Source organism: Galeopterus variegatus, unplaced genomic scaffold (assembly GCF_000696425.1).
Source record: "Galeopterus variegatus unplaced genomic scaffold, G_variegatus-3.0.2 Scaffold1793, whole genome shotgun sequence".
Taxonomy (NCBI): Eukaryota; Metazoa; Chordata; class Mammalia; order Dermoptera; family Cynocephalidae; genus Galeopterus; species Galeopterus variegatus.
The window spans coordinates 234047-253792 of record NW_007727904.1 but is presented as its reverse complement, the minus strand read 5'-3'; the positions used below and the strand labels follow the sequence as shown (position 1 = coordinate 253792).

At 36.3% G+C, this 19746-nt stretch overlaps 1 protein-coding gene across 1 annotated transcript in view; it reads right to left on the bottom strand.

Annotated features, from left to right (window-relative positions):
• Nucleotides 1-19693, bottom strand: part of LOC103595560 (unconventional myosin-VI) — a 116759-nt gene extending 97066 nt beyond the window's left edge. The window contains exon 1 of the mRNA XM_008578982.1: nt 19558-19693. The gene's annotated coding sequence lies outside the window, so the exon portion shown is untranslated. The remainder of the gene's footprint in view (nt 1-19557) is intronic.
• Nucleotides 19694-19746: the final 53 nt, after the last annotated feature.

The window sequence follows — 19746 nt, the reverse complement described above, 5'->3', positions numbered from 1 at the left end:
AATAAAGAAAAATTCTTGTATTTAAATTCAGATCCAAAATAGATCAGATTAGTGACACCCCAATATTCTAAAACTACAGGTAAAAAAGTTGCTTATGTATTTTGCAAAAGATATAGCCTTTAAGATTCTAATAGTACAGTGTTTTGAAAGGCAAAATATTTCTATAGTAAATTCATTTTTTAAAATGCAAGAAATTTCCATGGAATTTGTAAATCATGTGTTATTTAAGATAAGAACTATACACTATTTATAACTATTATAGTTTCCAATTTATATCAGTATAAATGAAATGTTTTTATTATTTCATTTATTCTCTGCATTTTCTACTCAGATTTTAAAAGCTTCACTGTCTCACTTGAAGACAGTCAAACAACACTCAAGAATGAATTGAGGAAAATGACTCAATAAAAATATTGCAGCCAAAACAAATGCCTGTAAGGATGCTCCAAACTGATTTGGCTCCTCTGAGTAGAGGAGACCAAGAGCTTTTTACTTTTTATTTCAAATTTTCAAATTATTGTGATTCATTAATGATGTACAGAAGGCAAAATAAACAGCAAACTTAGAGGACAAGATGGATGAACCCAGAATCTATCCTATACATATATATATAAACACACACATATATTCAAAATATTTTTGCATTGGGCCGGCCCGGTGGCGCACTGGATAAGTGCGCCGCTTGGGAAGCGCGGCGGCGCTCCCGCCCGAGTGTTCGGATCCCACATGCAGACCGGTTCCCGCTCACTGGCTGAGCGAGGCACGGGAGCAACACCGAGGGTTGCGGTCCCGTTGCCGGTCCCCGGTCCGGTACGGGGGCAACACTGAGGGTTGCGATCCGTTGCTGGACATGGAAAAAAGACAAAAAATATATATATATTTTTTTTTTTGCATTATTTTAATATACACTGAGTTTTCCAGAAACACAATACCACCTAAAGTAAAAGAAGACTGTCCTTACCAAAAGGTATTCATCATTCTGGAGAAATGATGTTACAGAACAATGTTAATTCTGGTATTTAAGTCGCCAATATAACACATCTATATATTAGTCTAATTTGCACCTAGTGCATTCATGATTATTTTGTTTATGGATTGCATCTGATTACTTTATTCTGCCTTGTAGTATAGGAGTGCCTCAGCCTTCACATACTGAAATACATAACTTATTTCATTTAATTACTGTAAATAACTAATATACATAATTTAATAACTTCCTTTGATGTTAGGGTACTGTATTTTTAAATTTATATGTATATGTATATATATGTAAATCAGGGGTCTTCAAAAAGTTCATGGAAAGATTCGTATTATCTGTTAATTCTATTTTTCCACAAACTTTTTGAAGTACCCTCATATAAAATATGCACTCACACACATATATATGTAGGTTATATTGTCTACTAATAGAGTAAAAGGGGTATTACAAAATAATTGTTATGAGGGCCGGCCCCATGGCTCACTCGGGAGAGTGCGGCGCCGGTAGCACTGAGGCCATGGATTCAGATCCTATATAGGTATGGCCGGTGCGCTCACTGGCTGATGGTGGTGCAGACACCACCCTGCCGAGGGTTGTGATCCCCTTACCAGTCAAAAAAAAAAAAAATTGTTATGAAAAGGGAGCACCAGGTCTGACAAAAAATAGAAAACTAATACTGTAACAGTAAAAGAGAACAGGAAACAGGCCAGAAACCTGACATTTTAATGGAAGAATAAGGAACAATGGAGAAAAAGTAGACAGCAAAGGTAGAATGTACCTTAAGACAGAGTACTATGCCAAAGGAGAAAGAAGTCTCAACAAGAGGTTGTCAACATCATCAAATGAATTTGGAAATGGGAAGAGCACAGGTAATCCTTGAACAATTTCAAAGTAGCTGAAGCAGAAATGATATTACAATAAGTAAAAGAGTGAACAGAGAAAGAACAGAAACAGCTAATGGAGCCTTCTCTTCCCAGAAGTTTAGAGTAATGGGTAGAGAATAAGGCAGGATCAAAGGGAGGGGTTTTTGGTTTGTGTCTGATTTTTGTTGTTTAGGCTAAAAAAGACTTCTGAGGGATTAACTCAAATTTATTTGGATATCAAGTCCTGGCTTCATTATATATGCCTAATTACAAGTTTTAAAAAATACTCTCTCCTACAAATTTTTTTTTTTTTTTAATTTTGTCAATATACAATGTGGTTGATTATTATGACCCATCACCGAAACCTCCCTCCCTCCTCCCTCTCCCCCCTCCCACCCAAGAATGTCCTTTCCATTTGCTTTCTCCTACAAATGTTTATGGCTGATGAAATTATATCATATCTGGGATTTGACTCAAAATCATCCATGGGAGAGGGAACAATTATAAAGAAAAAGGTAAAACAAGATTAGCTATGAGTTGATAACTTGAATTAGGGTGATGGGTACATACTTAGTGGTTCATAAGCTCTTCTCCCCTTTTCTAAATATGCTTAAAACTTTCCACAATAAAATACTTTTTAAAAAAATTACCTTCTTAAAAATGCTCAACTATTTTTCACTTTTATATATGTAATCACATACTGCTCTCGTCAACATCAAACTGATGATACTTATTCTTACTGGGGTATATTTTGAAGTTTTTTGCCAAATTTTGAAGTTTTTTGCTGTTTGCTGTTTATTTTGCCTTCTGTACATCATTAATGAATCAGAATAATTTGACATGTTAAATGCCAAATTATTTCAATTTCTCACTTAATCTTCCACCTAATCAGAGCAATCAATTTCATGTCAATGGAATTTGAAAAAGAGGTGAAAAAATAGATTAAAGCTGATCTTAGGGTAACACTTCAAAAATCCCTCTGCTAAGGAATTTTATTTGACACTATCATAGCACAAAAAGAAATGCTTGTTTTCTAGTCATAGCATTATATAAAATGTACCTAAAATTACCTCTAAATTATTTTTTTACATAACTTATTATACATACATGTGGGGTACAATATTCATTTTCAACAACTGTGTACAAATGTGTGGTGGTTAGATTGGTAGAGTTAACTTATTCATCATTACAATGCACAATCATCCCTTGTGTCCTGTTGACCAATTCCTCATTAGCCCCCTCCCTCCCCCATCCCCTCCACTTTTTCGCCCTCTAGTTTTCTAAAAGTTCAACGTATTACTGTGATTGTCGTTTCTTTCTCTCTGTCTCTCTTTATTGTTCATTTGTTTATTTATGAGTTCCTGGTTATGAGTGAGAACAAGTGGTATTTCTCTTTCTGTACCTGGGTTGTTTCACTTAGAATAATTTTCTCCAGGCTCATTCACGTTACTGCAAATAGTGGAATTTCATTCTTTATTGTGGCTTAGTAGTATTCCAGTGTGTATATATACCACAATTTCCTTATCCAGTCATCCATCAATGGACATTTAGGTTGGTTCCACCACCTGGCTATTGTAAATAGAGCTGCAATAAACATGGCAGCACAGGTATCCTTTTGACCTGATATTTTCCAATCCTGTGGATATATCCCCAGTAGTGGGACTGCTGGATCATATGGAAGATCTATCTGTAGTTGTTTAAGGAACCTCCATACTGTTCTCCATAATGGCTGTACTAATTTACAGTCCCAGTGACAGTGCAGAAGGGTTCCTCTTTCTCCACATCCTTGTCAACATTTGTTTTTCTCAGTCTTTTTTATAATAGCCAGCCTGATTGGGGTGAGGTGATATCTCAAAGTAGTTTTGATTTGCATCTCCCTGATGATTAGTGATGGTGAGCATTTTCTCATATACCTGTTGACCATTTGTATGTCTTCCTTTGAGAAATGTCTATTCAGCTCCTTTGCCCATTTTTTAATTGGTTTATTTGGTTTTTTGCTGTAAAGTTGCCTGAGCTCTTTATATATTCTGGATATTAATCCCTTGTCAGATGCATAGTTTGCAAATATTTTCTCCCATTCTATAGAATGTCTTTTCACACTATTGATTGTTTCCTTTGCTGTGCAGAAGCTTTTTAGTTTGATATAATCCCACTGACTTTTTCTTTTGTTGCTTGTGCTTTTAGGGTGTTATTCATAAAGTCATTGCCCAGTCCTAAATCCTGGAGTGTTTTCCTTACGCTTTCTTCTAGGAGTTTTAAAGTTTCAGGACTTACATTTAAGTCTCTAATTCATATTTTGAATTGATTTTGGTATATGGTGAGAGGTACAGATCAAGTTTCATTCTTCTACAAATGGATATCCAGTTTTCCCAGCACCATTTGTTGAAGAGGCAGTCTTTTCCCCAATGTATGGTCCTGGTGCCCTTATCAAAGATCAGCTGGTTGGTTGTACATGGGTTGATTTCTGGGTTCTCTATTCTGTCCCATTGGTCCACGTGTCTGTTTTTATGCCAGTACCATGCTGTTTTTGTTACTACAGATTTGTGATATACTTTGAAGTCAGGAAGTGTAATGCCTCTGGCTTTACATTTTTTTGCTCAGGATTGCTTCAGTTATTCAGGGTCTTTTGTCATTCTATATGACGTTAGGATTGTTTTTTCTATTTCTGTGAAGAATGTCATTGGTATTTTGATGGGAATCGCATTAAATCTGTAGATGGCTTTGGGTAGTATGGAAATTTTTATTACATTGATTCTTCCAATCCACAAACAAGGAATGTTTTTCCATCTTCTAGTGTCTTCTTTAATTTCTCTCAGTAGTAACTTGTAGTTCTATTTGTAGAGATCTTTCACCTCTTTGGTTAGATTTACTCCTAGGTATTTTGTTGGGTTTTTTGTGACTATTGTAAATGGGCTTGCTTTCTTGATCTCTTTTTCTTCCAGTTTGTTGTTGGAATACAACAATGCTACTGATTTTTGTATATTGACTTTGTACCCAGCACCCTTACTGAATGTATCAGTTCTAAGAGTTTTTTGGTAGAGTCTCTTGGATTTTCTATATACAGAATTATGTCATCTGAGAACAAGGACAATTTGATTTTCCTCTTTACCTATTTGGATGCCCTATATTTCTTTCTCTTGTCTAATTGCTCTGGCAAGTACTTCCAAAACTATGTTAAATAGGAATGGAGAAAGTTGGCATCCTTGTCTTATTCCTGATCTTAAGGGGAAAGCTTTCAGCTTTTCCCCATTCAGGATGATACTGGCAGTGGATTTATTGTATATGGCTTTTATCACATTGAGATACCTTCCTTCTATACCTAATTTGTTGAGAGTCTTTATCATGAAGAACTGTTGAATTTTGTCAAATATTTTTTTTTACTTGGGAGAGTGCGGCACTGGTAGCGCCAAGGCTGCGGGTTCGGATCCTATATAGGGATGGATGTTGTGCTCACTGGCTGAGCGTGGTGCTGACCACACTGTGCCAAGGGTTGCAATCCCCTTACCGGTCAAAAATATATATATATGGGGCCGGCCCGGTGGCGCACTGCTACAGTGCGCCACTTGGGAGCGCAGCGGCGCTCCCGCCGAGGGTTCGGATCCCACATACAGACCGGCGGCTCACTGGCTGAGCGAGGTGCGGGCGCAACACCGAGGGTTGCGATCCCATTGCCGGTCCCGGTCTGGTACGGGCGCGACACTGAGGGTTGCGATCCGTTGCCGGTCAAGAAAAAAGACAAAAAGGAAAAAATATATATATATATATTTTTTTTTTTTTTCTGCATCTGTTGAGATGATCATATGGTTTTGTTCTTGACTTTGTTAATGTGATGTATCATATTTATTGACTAGCGTGTGTTGAACCATCCTTGCATTCCTGGGATAAGTCCCACTTGACCATGGCATATAATCTTTTTGATAAGTTGCTGTATTCTGTTTGCTAGTATTTTGTTGAGGATTTTAGCATCTAAATTCATCAAGAATATTGGCCTGTAGTTTTTTTGTTGTTGCTGTATCTTTGGTTTTGGTATCAGGTTGATGCTGGCTTCATAAAACGAGTTTGGTAGAATGCTTTCTATTTTAATTTTTTGGAATAGTTTGGTAAGAACTGGTATTAATTCTTCTTTAAAGGTTTGGTAGAATTCAGCACTGAAGCCATCTCGTCCTGGGCTTTTCTTTGTTGGAAGCTTTCTGATTACCACTTCAATCTCATTGCTCATTACTGGTTGTTCAGTTTTTCCTGTGTCTTCATGATTCAGTCTTGGTAGTTTGCAGGTGTCTAGAAATTTATCCATTTCCTCCAGGTTTTCAAATTTGTTGGTGTATAGTTGTTCATAGTAATCTCTAATGATTCTTTGTACTTCTGCAGTATCAGTCATGATATCCCCTTTTTCATTTCTGATTTGTGATATTTGGGTCTTCTTTTCTTAGTCTGGCTAGTAGTTTGTCTATTTTGTTTATCTTCTCAAAAAACCAACTTTTTGTTTCATTGATCTTTTGTATCGTATTTTTGATCTCTATTTCATTTGGTTCTGCTCTGATTTTAATTACCTCTAAATTTTTTAACTGCATAATACTGACAGAAAAAAATGAACTGGAAGAGACATGAATATTTTTCAGTTCTGCCACTAATTTACCTGTATGATCTTCATCAAATCTCTTAACCTCTCTAAAGCTCAGTTTCCTCAACTTCTTAGTAAGGAACTAGAATTAACTTAACTTTGGGGTAATGTCCAATTATAACATTCTAGGCTTCTACATGTCTAGTCTACATGAAAACTGAACACATTCACAACACAAGTGGACAAGTATCCAGACCAGCAGTTCTCTCCAAGTATGGTCAATAAGGCCCTGGAGATCTTCGAGACCTTTTCAGAAAGTCAACAAAGTCAAACTTTTTCAAAACAATACTAAGACATTTGCCTTTTTTAACTGTGGTTACATTTGCTTTAATGATGTGGAAGCAATGACAGGCAAAACTTCTAGAGCTTTGGCTAGCATCAAGGCAGTGGCATCAAATCATACCAACAGCCACTATATTACAGGCAAAAAAAAAAAAAAAAAATACTGTTTCATTTAAGAATGCACTTGATGAAGCAGTAATAATTATTAATGTTATTACATCCTAATTCTAGAATACACATCTTTTTAATATTAAGTATGAAGAAATGGGAAAAAATTCACACATAAAGCACTTCTGCAGCTTAAAGTATGATGGTTGCCTCAAAGAAAATACCTGTGAAAATGTTTTGAGTTGTGACTTTCAGGAACTGCCCTTTTTTCTTCATGAACACCATTCTTGCTTGAAAGAAATGATAAACCGTGGCTATTCAAACTGGGTATCTGACAGACATGGGGGTTTTTTGGTTGTTTTTGGTTTTTGTTTTGAGTGAAGCCCGTCGTTAACTGGAAAGCAACGAACAATATTTGCTGGCAATGAAAATTTGTTTTCAAATGAAAAAAACAAAAGTAGAACTTATATCTGCCTTTGTGAGCATAACAGCTTTCCAGCATTTAAAGATGTTTCTGATAAGATCAGAATATAATTTTTAATATTACATAAATTTAGAGGATCTGCATAACTCAGTGAAACATTATGTTCCAAATGACCAATACATCATGTAATAAAATCATGCATGCGTAAAAGATCCATTCAGAGTGCAAAAGAGACCAATGGATTGTAATGTAACACAGAGCTAAAAGTTCACTGATATCATTTAAGACTCTACCCTTGGAACTTTAAGAAATTACCACTTGCTGAGTTTTGGTAAAGGATTAAAGAAAAATACATACAATCATCTGAAGAGATTAAATAAATACTTCTCCCCTTCCCAACAAACTATCTGTGTGAGGCCAAATTTTCTTCACATACAGTAAGTACTACAAACAAAAGAACATATTGCAACAAACTGAATGCATAAGCAAATATGACAATCCAGGCGTCTTCTATTAAGGTACACATTAAAAAGACTTACAGAAATATAAAACAGTGCCACTTATCACTAATTTTTGTTTTGGAGAATAGTTATTTTTCAACAAAATATGTTATTTCTGTTAATATGCATTTATAATTGACATTTTTAAATGGATTAAATAATTTTTAAATTTCTAAATTTTAATTTCTAATACAGTAAATATCAATAGATGTAACACACATAAACAAAATCTTTCCAATAATTTTTAAGAGTGTAAAAGAGTCTGAGACCTGAGATCCACTGATTTACACAAAACCTTACAATGCCTCTTGCCAGGCAGTTCATGCACTCTGACATTCACAATCCAGTGAGAGCAGGAGAGAATAAAGGAAGGTACACATACATCACATAATCTATGATGGACATAATAATACAGTACAGGTATAATTCCAAATAGTAAATTTGGGAAGGCTGCTTTGAAAGATTTAATTTAAGCAGGTCCTGAAAGATGGGTAAAACTGACAAAAGGAAAGTGAATTCCAGACAAAGGGTCTGTCTGAGCAAGAGTAAAGAGAGAGAAAAAGAGGACCTGCATTACAAATAGGTCAATGGAGCTAGAGCACAGTAGAATGGCAGAGATGTGATGAGTTCTGTAGTGGAAAAGTGGGCCAACATTTAGGTCACAAAGGGCTTCAAATCCCACAATAAATGTTTGGATTCTAAAACTTATTAATGGAGGGCTGCTGGGGATTCTTACTGAGCAACTGAATATAACCTCAATGGTAATGCACAAGATATGTTGAGAAAAAGTGCCAAACACAGGGTAACGTATCTGGGAGGAAAAGTAATGAGGCCTGTACTCAGTTAGAGGAAGTAGAAAGTAAAAGACAAACTTCCAGAGGCAGAACAGGGTTTGGCAACTGATAGAATCTGGCAAGTGAAGAGGGGAAAAGATGAATGACAGTTCAGGGCAGAAACCCTCCATGGTAATAATGGTATCATAAGGGAAAAAGAAGATGCAAGTTTCTGAAAGGAGACGGATTTGATGGGAATATACGAAATTTTAAGATAGCTACAGAGGATCAGTTTGGAAATGCTGGTCAAGATGATACAGGAAGAAATTTTGGAAAAATCTACATAAAGATGAGCGTTGGAACTACGCGGCTGACGTAATTACCAAAAATAACAAGAGAGTAGAGCAAAGTGCCAAGACAGGATTTTGTAAAAGCATGAACAGTAAAGGCATGGGCAGAAGAAAATAAACAGCAAAAACAAAATAGGAAGTCAGAGACCTGAGAGTATATGACTACAGAATCTAGGAGGAAAGCGCTCAAGGAAGATTTGTTGGTCAAAAGCTAAAGAGGCTGGAAAAAAACAATGATCTAAATGAGGCCACTGGATCTATTAATTAGGAAGTTTCAGAGTAGTCACTGTTGAGTGTTGAATGGTTAGGGACAGAACACAGAATTACAATTAATCTAGGATCAAGCCCTCATTAGCATGATATTAGGTACAGAAAATAAATATTTTACCCAGAGGTACGTAAAAAATGCTTTCCAAACAGTGTCTGCCTTTAAACTGTAACAATTTTTAAATTATCTCTCTAAAATTTGTGTTATTTAAAAAGAATTTATTTCAGTCATATAAAACACTGATTTCAGCACTTAAACAGCAGAACAGTATTTATCTAATGAATTTTACAACACAAAAAGAATATACTACTGTGCTATATATTAACCTCAACCCAATGCTTAAAAGAATATCATTCTTACTGTATGTAAGCCTACTAAAGGTACATTTTAGTCCAAATCCAACAAATGACATTTAAGGAAAAAAACTATTATCTTTTATTTATTTTAAAACTATTGTCCTTTTTTATTAGTAATATGAAGGATGATATGAGATTAAATTTCACTTTGGCATATTTATACCAAATGTGTACTTAGCTTGAACTATGTTTATGCAAAAGTAATGTGTAAAAAATCAATATTAGTATAATCTAGAAAACAATAATTTGTTCTACAAAAAGATTCTTCCCTTTATAAAAGAAATCACCATCGGGATCCTTTAAATAGAAAGCTTTCCCAGGATAGTAAAAAAAAATTACAATTCAATTCATTATTTAATTTGCACTAAACTTTACAGGAATACATTTGTTTAAAGCACATACATCAAATATGTAAAAGACAAGAGCTGTAAGGAATGGCTTAGACTCTGTGTGTCCAGGAGGTCTCTCTTTCTCATCAGCTGTCAGAGGAGGCTGGAGCAGGAATCTGAGAGTCTGGACTCAGCAGAAAGTGGATATCACAGAGGAGCTATCTGCCTTATTGCTGAGAGTGGACAAGCTGCAAGAGTGTCATGACTTTACCATCCCTTGTGTAGATACATAAAGACAGAACAGATTAATCCTTAAGGGATTTTCAAAGCTCTGAATCTTTAAAAGAACACACTGAAAAAGGGTACTTAAAATTCTAAATGGGGCAAAGACTCTGGAGCCAAACTACCTGAAGGCATCATTCAGCTCTGCCACTCACTACTATCACCTTAGCAAGTTACTTGCCTCAGCTCTCTCAGTTGTAAAACGGGATAATAAGAGTAGCCACTGCATAAGGTTAACACAACAATTAAATGAGAAAATAACTGCAAAATGTTCAAAGTGTTAGTAAATCATTGGTCCTCAAGAACCGTTATAATTGTACTCTTCTAATGACTTTAGATCATTCATTCAGTCCATCATTACAATATACTGCCTGCCACCCCCAAGCCATCTGACATAAACCTTTCACTGTTCAATCATGCTGACCTACTCAGTTGTCCATATGTCCTGAAAATACTAATATGTCAATGTTATATGCCAAACGGTAGGAAACAAACAAGACCAAAGTCCATAACATTCTGGACCAGTTCCAGAAGCACACCTTTCATAAATTATAGCCAACTTTCTGACACACTAACATCATTGTATGCAGCTGTTAGGCTATCTCCATTTTCGCTAATAACTCATTAAAATCACCAAATTAAACAACTGCTTTATTCCAAATTTATGCCGCCTTCCTTTCCAAGAACCAAACTTAGTAGAATGTATCCCTATGAAATATAAAATTCTGATTAAAATAAATATTTTTCTGGTTTCTAAGGCATCTGTGGTGACAACCGGTCATATGATCATGATCAAACTCATTTAATTTCCATCCTCCTTCCCCCCTCTCCCCAAACCTGACAGAAAATCTTTGTTAAACTAACATAAACCTCCTCAATTAGCCATTTGAGTACATGGTGACTACTTTTACACTTTACATTCATCTGTTTTCTCCATCATCTCAGTGGCCAACAGAAGCCATGGTTTTGTTTGAAATCTGAAGCACAAGCGAAACAGATACATAAATCCTCTTGCTCTTCTAATCGTCAAGATCAACAATGATGAACAGGAAAAGCAGAGAAACTAATACATTCCTCTTCAAAACACACACATGTTCTTTGTTCTGCCCCCAAATACTAAGACCAAAAGAATAACAGCAAATCATGCCCACAAACCAAAACACAGCTGTTTCATCTAATTTTAGAAAAAAAAATAACAAGGAAGAGAAAAGTTCTCTCTAGAATAACTCAATCCTCAAATCAGGGAAATTCAAAGAACATAACATGGAAAAACCAACGGCCTCAATTTTCTCCTGCGGGATACTAATTCTATCAGTGTCTAATCAAAATAAACAACATGTTTTTAGAAGATCCCACAAATGTTTGCAATTTTTTTTTTGGCCCACTTACAGAGAAAATATCTAAATGTGTGACTTCCAAGCATGGGTGCCATTTAATAAAGATTCCAAACTTGTTTCTCATTTTCACCATTCTCTTTTTACAAAGACAAACTGAGAAACTTATTCATTTTTTTTAATTAATTACAAAATCCAGAAGTATCCTTTATTAGTATGCTAAATTCTTATAGCCAGGTGCTTGCTATTTGATTAATTTGCTCATCTCTAGGAAATAGGGCTCTTCCTTTTCTGGAAACTGTGAACAAGACCCACTTCAAGCTGCTTCTCAATTTTGTACTTCTTTTTCCCTTGAACTCTCAAGAGCAGAAAGAAAATATAAGACATAACTAATTGTCTGGGGGAAGTACTGCTTACATAATAAGATCCTTTGAAAAGAAAGAAATGTATTTCTTTAGTAACCCTTAGGAATCTATCCAAGCTAAAGAGCATGAACTTTTTGCCATAATTAAGATTAATTTAGGTAAAACTGGCATTAGCAGAAGACAGCTGAATAACAGCAAATTGCAACAGATTTATACAGAAATTTAATGTTTCTTCAAAAGGACTTGAGGAGGAACAACAATTATTTCACAATAGTCTTACTTCTATTAATTGTTATACAACATCAACACTGTGCTCTGATGTTTCTGCTATCAAAAAAGACCAGGAAGTATAAATTCCACAAGGCAAAGGGCTTTTCTTGCCAAAGTTTTTTTAATTTAGTCATTAAAAGACTTTTTAATGAAAGGCATTTATCCCATTAAATCAAGACTACCCAAAGGAGAAAACTTCTGAAAAACACATCAAGGTGCAACAATGTATTAATAAAAGTGCTTTATCAGTTGGTTAGAACACAGCCTTATAACACCAAGGTCACAGGTGTGACCCTATACCGGCCAGACACAACAACAACAAAAAAACGCACTATGTTAACAGACCTAGAGTATGTTTCTCAATGGGTTATAGGGATCATCAAAAGTTCCTAAAACTGTTTGGTTAAATGAGAAACTGGATAAACTATTTTCTAAAAGCATGTGTAAGTAGTCCCAAGCATTCTGTAAGGTATCAAAATGCTAAAAGTTATTTAGAATGCACCAAGGAAATACTACAAATTCCCAAAGGTTCTAATTAACGTCCTAGTTATTCTCCAGTTGTTCTACTGCATCCTCAACACTTGTATACTCTGCTCTTGCCCTGCAAGGACAGGCCTGCAGAGATCATTACTTGAGCTCCCCAGCTGGGTTCTAGCAATGAAGTCACTGGCAGAGACCAAAGGCAGAGGGAGGAGAGGTCCCCTCCCTTTCCCGCTGCCTCAAAGCCAAAACTCCCACAGGCCCTCCTCCACAATGCCAGCTCTCTGCCCTGGGAATCTCTAAAGAATTAAGGACTTAGGGCTGCTAGTCCCTGGGTGCTTTGCCACCCTTGTTTGTTCGCTAACCTCTTCAAAGTCTCTTCACTTGAACCATCAAGGATGAAATCTCTTTCCTGTTGGGACTTTGCCTGATATGTCTAACAATATCAAGTCTGATTATTCAACAGTACACCATCTAAAGAAATCCCATTTTAAAGTTTTAAAAAGTTCTTAAGATTTATACAAGCACGTATTCATAAAATATTGCTACTTGTTTAAAAATCAAATATGACTAACTTTCCAAATGAGGCTGGTTAATAAGTTAGAACTATCCCTACAATTTAAGTGTGAAATTTAACACTGTATTGTTCTCTCAATATAAATAAACCCCAAATAATCTTTAAAAAAAATAAAAATTAGTGAAGAGATTCTGGTAACCGATATTTCACTTCCTTCTAACATATAATACCTGGTTAATCCAAGCAATTTATTATTATTGGTGACACCTCCCTAACCACAGCATGAAGAAAAGATTTAAACCAGCAGTTCTCAAATTTTGGTGCACATGTAAATCAACAGAGAAGCTTGGAATGCCAGGTCCCACCCACACCTTCCTGATTTGTGTGTTTTTTTACTATTTCCCCAGGTAATTCTGATGCACATCTAAGTTTCAGATCTACTTAAAAGTGGTCAACTTCAAGATTCCACCCAAATCTCTACTATACTGCTTTTTTCCTTTTGGATGAAAATGCCAAATTAAACATAGAAAAAAAAAAAAAAAAAAAGAAGAAGAAGAAGAGGAGGAGTAACAACAATAACATACACTAACTATGCGCCAGGAGTATGATATGTGCTTTACACGTATTCTTATGTAATTCATTCCTCACAACAAACACCAGGTAGGTAAGGCTCATATAGTTTACCTCCATTTTACAGATGAGAAAACTGAAACCCAGAGAAACTAAGTAATTTGACTAAGTTAATGAATGGCAAAACCAGGATCACCTTAGGTCTGCCTCTCCTCTTGGTCATAATCTGGACAAGTAAGCACTTGTGCTTAATTTTGGTCACAAGGTGGATTAAGCTTGAGGGCCAAGCAGTTAGGCAAGCAATACCCTCCCGTCACCCCGAATTCCAATCACTCACCCAACAAGCTCTCTTGACTCTCTCCACCATCATTCCCTCACCAAGTACTTCCACCTACAAGATCTGCCACGTGCTGCCAATACAATATCAGATGTCTGTATATATACAAGTACTCTTCCCACATGAGCATCTACTGCATGCTAAGTATTAAAAGGGATCCAAATTCCAGCGCAACCAAGGGTTGGCTGTAAGCATAAGCAAATCTCTGTGCCTCAGTTTCCTAATCTGTAAAATGAAGGTCATTACGCCAACCTCACTGAGGTGACACAGTGATTAACTGAGCTAATGTACATAAAGTAGTTGCTTGGCATAGTATCTGACACATGGCAATACCTCAACAAACAATAGCTGCTATTAAAATTATACTTTGCCAACCCCTTCTCTTACAACACCAAGGTATGAGTTCTAGGTCTCATTTATTTACTCTCAGCCTTGTTTCCCGAGACTGTGCTAAATGATGGAACATACTCATTTACTAAGAGCAGGCTGGTAACCGGGCTACAACCCAATGGACTGAGAGTCTCCAACAGAGGGAAGGCCAGGAGTAGAATATTTTAGAGCAAGTAAGTAGCTCTCAAATTGCACCACTTTGACAACTGTCCATTTCCCAACTTTAGGGTCAGCCCTGTTGACTACATACTAGTATGAAGAGTCTATAATTAACAATTCAAAACAACAATAAAATGTCACTCAGTACAGGGACTTAGCCTTAATTTAATCACTGTATCGTCAGCACTTAGAACAGTGCCTGGTCCGTGGTAGACACTTAAATATGTTTTAAATGAAAAGGCATAAAGAAACTAATGCAGACTCACAACAGCTCTTCAGTGAGTCTTTACAAAAATAGGAAGAATCATCATATCAATGTCAATGTGCCAAGTAATACAAGTTATTTTCAAAATTCCCTCAGAACATTTTTCTCCTTTTTAAATGTTGATTTTCTTTAAAAATTCTCCCAACTAGAAAAGCTAATTAACAATCACATCCATTAATCTATTAAAAATGTTAAAGTAATTCATAATGAAGCATCATGCTCATCTTCCACCTTCTATTAAAACGAAACAAAAAAACACCTGTACCTGTTTAACAATCATCCATCTGAATTAAAACCATAAGATGAAATAAGTCACTGCTAAGCGACTAACCCCAACTAACATCGAGGAGGTAGAGAAGTATTGAGAGGTGGGAACCGGTGTGTGGAGGGAGAGACAGGACCTACTACTTTGGGAATACAGATAGAGGTTCCATTGTCAGCAGTGCTTCTAAGTGGCCATATGACCTTGAACAAGTTACTTAATTTTAAGTAATTTTTAATGTTTTGAGACTCCATTTTCTCATCTGCAAAATTGGAATAAATTTACTACATCTACTTCATCAAGTCGTTTTAGGGATTAAATGCATGTAAAATGATTTCAAAACAATGAAATGCCATACAAATGTAAAGTATTAACTTTTTTTTTTTTTTGGCTTATTTGTTTTTGGTGGCTGGTCGGTATCAGGATCTGAACTTTTGACCTTGGTGTTACTAACCAACTGAGCTAACCAGCCAGCCCCTATTAACTTCTGACATAAAAATCTTTGGATTTTAAATGGATGGTTTCTACTTATCTTTTTACATCTCTGCTACTCTTCCTATTTCCTAGATCCAAAGATCTGCCAGGACAGGGAGGAACCAGTTCACACCTATGATCTTACCACAAAACACAGTGGGCCCTCAGTAAATATTTATTGAAAAAGATACTCATCCACATATACTAGAAATCAAAATATTCTGTCACACAAAACATCTTACCTTGTAAAGGTTAGTCAGCAGGTTACTTTCCAATAAAATAATAAGTGATGTAACATACATAACAGATGCCTGTGTTTTTGCCAGGAGCTTCCTTTGCACACGTTATTCTGCATGAATGTGATCATTTTACCCTGTGTGAATATAAACTAAAGGAATGTGCTTCACTGTTTTGGTTTCATTTGAGACATGCTTTCTGCATAGAAAATTATTTCCTCTTTCTTTCACACTAGCAAGATTTCTAAAGATGCCAGATTTGTTCTTTGGGTTTTAGTAGTATGCTTTAGTACTCACAAGGAAAACTTGTGCATTTCTCAAACTATTATGTAATTCTAATCAGTAAGAAAATTTTATTTTTGAAAACCATAAATAGATATTCTAATACTTATATGTTATGATTACCATCAGTGTGCTAGAATTTGTCAAGTAAAAGTATAAGCTCTTTCGACACAAAAGATCCTGGTTCCTCTGAACATTATACAATGCCTCAAAAATAGTATTTAAGCATATTTAACTCTAGTTAGTTCCTGATTATCTACACCAAAAAATAAAAATAAAAAAGGAGACATGCTGATCACGGATTATCCATTAATAACTTATATTAAGCCCTTAGATGATAGTTTTATATTTACAGTTGAATATGGGTATCCCTGAGATGCAAAATTCCTAATAGTTCAAACCAAACAATGAAACCACCTGTAAAAGTAGCCAACTAACTCAGCCTTCCCACCTTTTCACTGTTCATTTACCCAACTACATTCTACTGCGAAAATGTATGATTCTTAGTTTGTTGGACTTTATATGCTCATTTTTGTCCATTATGTCTATTATAGCTCAAGGAACATTCCTGAAATAAACGTGAACCATAAAAAAGATTTGTCCCAACAGTATAGGTGACAATTTAATCATAATCTGAAAACAAGTTTTTTCCCACTAAGATTACAGAATTAATTATGTAGCATTTAAAAGATAGCTACTGCATTTATGGGCAACAATCTATCTCATTAGAAGAAAATTTTAAAGTTCTATCCTAACCAGGAATATTATACTACTCATTTTAGCTACAATAAAAGCCAGTTTTAGATTACAGCCTAATTTTAGTTCTTATAAACCTATAAAAACAAAAAGCACACAATATGTATAATATCTGGGACTACATCAAAAATGATAGAACAGGATCATATCACTGTTCAAGGCTGTCAACTTGAAAATGAAGACAGACACAGAATTTTAAATTGGTTCCAGAACAACATTCATGGCCTATTACATCTACTCCTGGGTGCCATCTTCAAACCTTGAGTTACAATCTTTAACACAATACCAGTTCTGCAAGTTTTTTTTTTTTTTTTGGACAGTCCACCAAATGAACTGAAATCAAGGCAACCTGTTCTGGTGGAAAGGACAGAGGTTTCACAGTCAGAAGACTTGGGAGTAAATCCAGACTCTGCCTCTCTGGAGCTACATAACCTTGAGAAGTACTTAATTCTCTCAATCTAAATTTCCTCATCTGTAAAATGACAAGACCACCAATCTGGAAAATTATTTTGTAGATCAAGCCCCTCAGTTTATGTTCTGATTTTTCCAGATGCCTAGGAAATGGGCAACAATCCTACACTACCAAAGAGCTAGCTCACAAAGTTTTATGAAGTATCTCACTGTGGGGATCTCAATTAAACTATATGGGATTTGTTAAAGTTGTAATACTTTTTTCAATCTTTTATTTTTTATTTATTCTTTTTAGACTACTCAAGAGTAGTAGTAAGAAGGGGGAAAGAGTAGAACAAGGAATTAGCCCTGTAAATGACTGTGATCAACTGAGATAACTCACTACCTTTGAGCCACCCCAATATTTTATTTATAAATATTTTAATACATAGAAATGAAAAATTCACAGAGGTTAGAAAACTCTTTGGAAAACTGACAATTTACATATCAAAGATGGAGCCTCAACTATCGACATAAAATTAGAATTGGTTGATTTTTTTCTAAATGTTTGGATGCTTATATTTATTCAAACTTCATGTAGTCAAAATCTTTAAAACTTTCTAAAGAAAGCTGCATTTTAGAACCCAGACACAGCCCAGTTATCTAAACAAAAGGCTACATGATACACCACAGACTCCAGGCAAAGTCACAACAGGATGAGAAAAGAGCCTTCAGCCTCTCTCCGATTTCCTGGCAACTGTTATTTTAAAACTTGATCACATAAACATAAACAGGGAAAACTCCATTTCAGAAAAGCCCCATGGGTTATTATTTATGATCTTTGTTTTTAATACCTCGCATTAATTTACATTAAGTATCATAATGTTCATTACATTTTTCTTGCTCATGTTTCTAGGCACTAATGAAGAACATATATATACATTATATGTAGTTTTATACATTAGTTTTTAATCATGATAATCTTAAAGTCGTTCGTACTTCTATTACTGCCTTTTACGATTAGTTAGTGAAAACAAAAAGGTAACTTAAAAAGCTGAGAGGACAATAAACACACAGAAAATACAAATGCAATGAGCAAATCTGCATAAGGCTCAAATTACTTCGGTTTACCATTCATTGTGAATGTAATTTCTGGGCAACTTAAAATACTCAAAATGAGCTGAGTATTTAAAAGTCAATGAACTATTTTGAAGGGCTGCATTGTTTCAAGCTCTGGCTATAACCCACTTTCTAACATTTGTGACAGTTCTACAATTAACGAAAAAAGACAGGAAGGTACTTTTTTCACTAAACATTTTCCAATCGGAAAACCACAATCCAAGACATCTATGAAGTTCAGTTAATTTGTACAGAAATGCTGTTTTCCTGCCAACCTTTGTACCATGATAACTACCGGCCCAAGTTCAAGATTCACATTTTATAGTGTGAAGACAGTTTCAGCTAAACCCTGAGAATATTAATTTTTAAAACTCTAACTATACTTATATTGCATCTACACCACCAGAGCATAACGCAATGAAACGTTTATTCAGCACGTACGGTAGTTTATTAACTTGGGGCAATGTTCCTAGTTCCCCACTATCTGTAGGTTAGGATTAAGGCGTCCCTCCAACATATACCCCGTGCCAGATAAAATGTCATGCGTTTTTTCAAACTGTAAGGTAATATTTCTGACACGGATGTTCCACTAAGAGCCCTATCAAATTATTTTCTACTTAAAATTAAAACCCCAGAGTTTGAGCATTTTAATAGTTTTAAGGAGCTTTTGGAAATTACCAGGTATAAAAAGTTCTTACTCAGTACCATATCCGCAAATTAACATATTCAAGGTACTGGACCACTTAGAGACTAAAAATACAGCTTTCCAGAGTACCAACCTGGTCTATACGTGATTAAACTTTTAATGGTATCACCTAATCGTCACATCTCCGAACAAGCTGCTCTCCTCCTGCACTGAATTTTAAGAGCGTTTACTGAAAAGAAGATAAAATTATCACGGAGTGTCTACGTCGGAGTTGAACACTTGAGCTGCGCTGCTTCTACCTGGGAGCCAGGTAAGAACTACAAAGGTAACTCGGTGATGCCATGAGAAGAGACTCTCACTGTCCTTCTGTGGAACTGAGAACCACACCTGGCACTACCGAGAGCCGCCGCCGCCCGGGCCCACCCATCACCTGCTTCCCCACCCGCGTACTCGGGAGGCGAACCGAGCCGTCGTCCCTGGGACTGCCCGAGGAGGCCCCGAGGCAGGGCCGAGGCGGGGAAAGCGGAAGCCCGGCGCTGAAGCCCGCAGCGAGGGCTCCGGGACACTCACCGGTGCCGGAGAGAAGGCAGGTGCGCGGCGCCGGGGCTACCTGTCGCCGGTGAGGCTGGAGGGCGGGGTGAGAGGTGCTGAGGGTGAGGGAAGAGGGCGACGACTGGGACGAGCACAGGACCGGGCGGCGAAGCCTGCCGGGCTGCTGCTCGCTTCCTGCTCGGACAGATCCCGGGTCGGTCTCCGCCC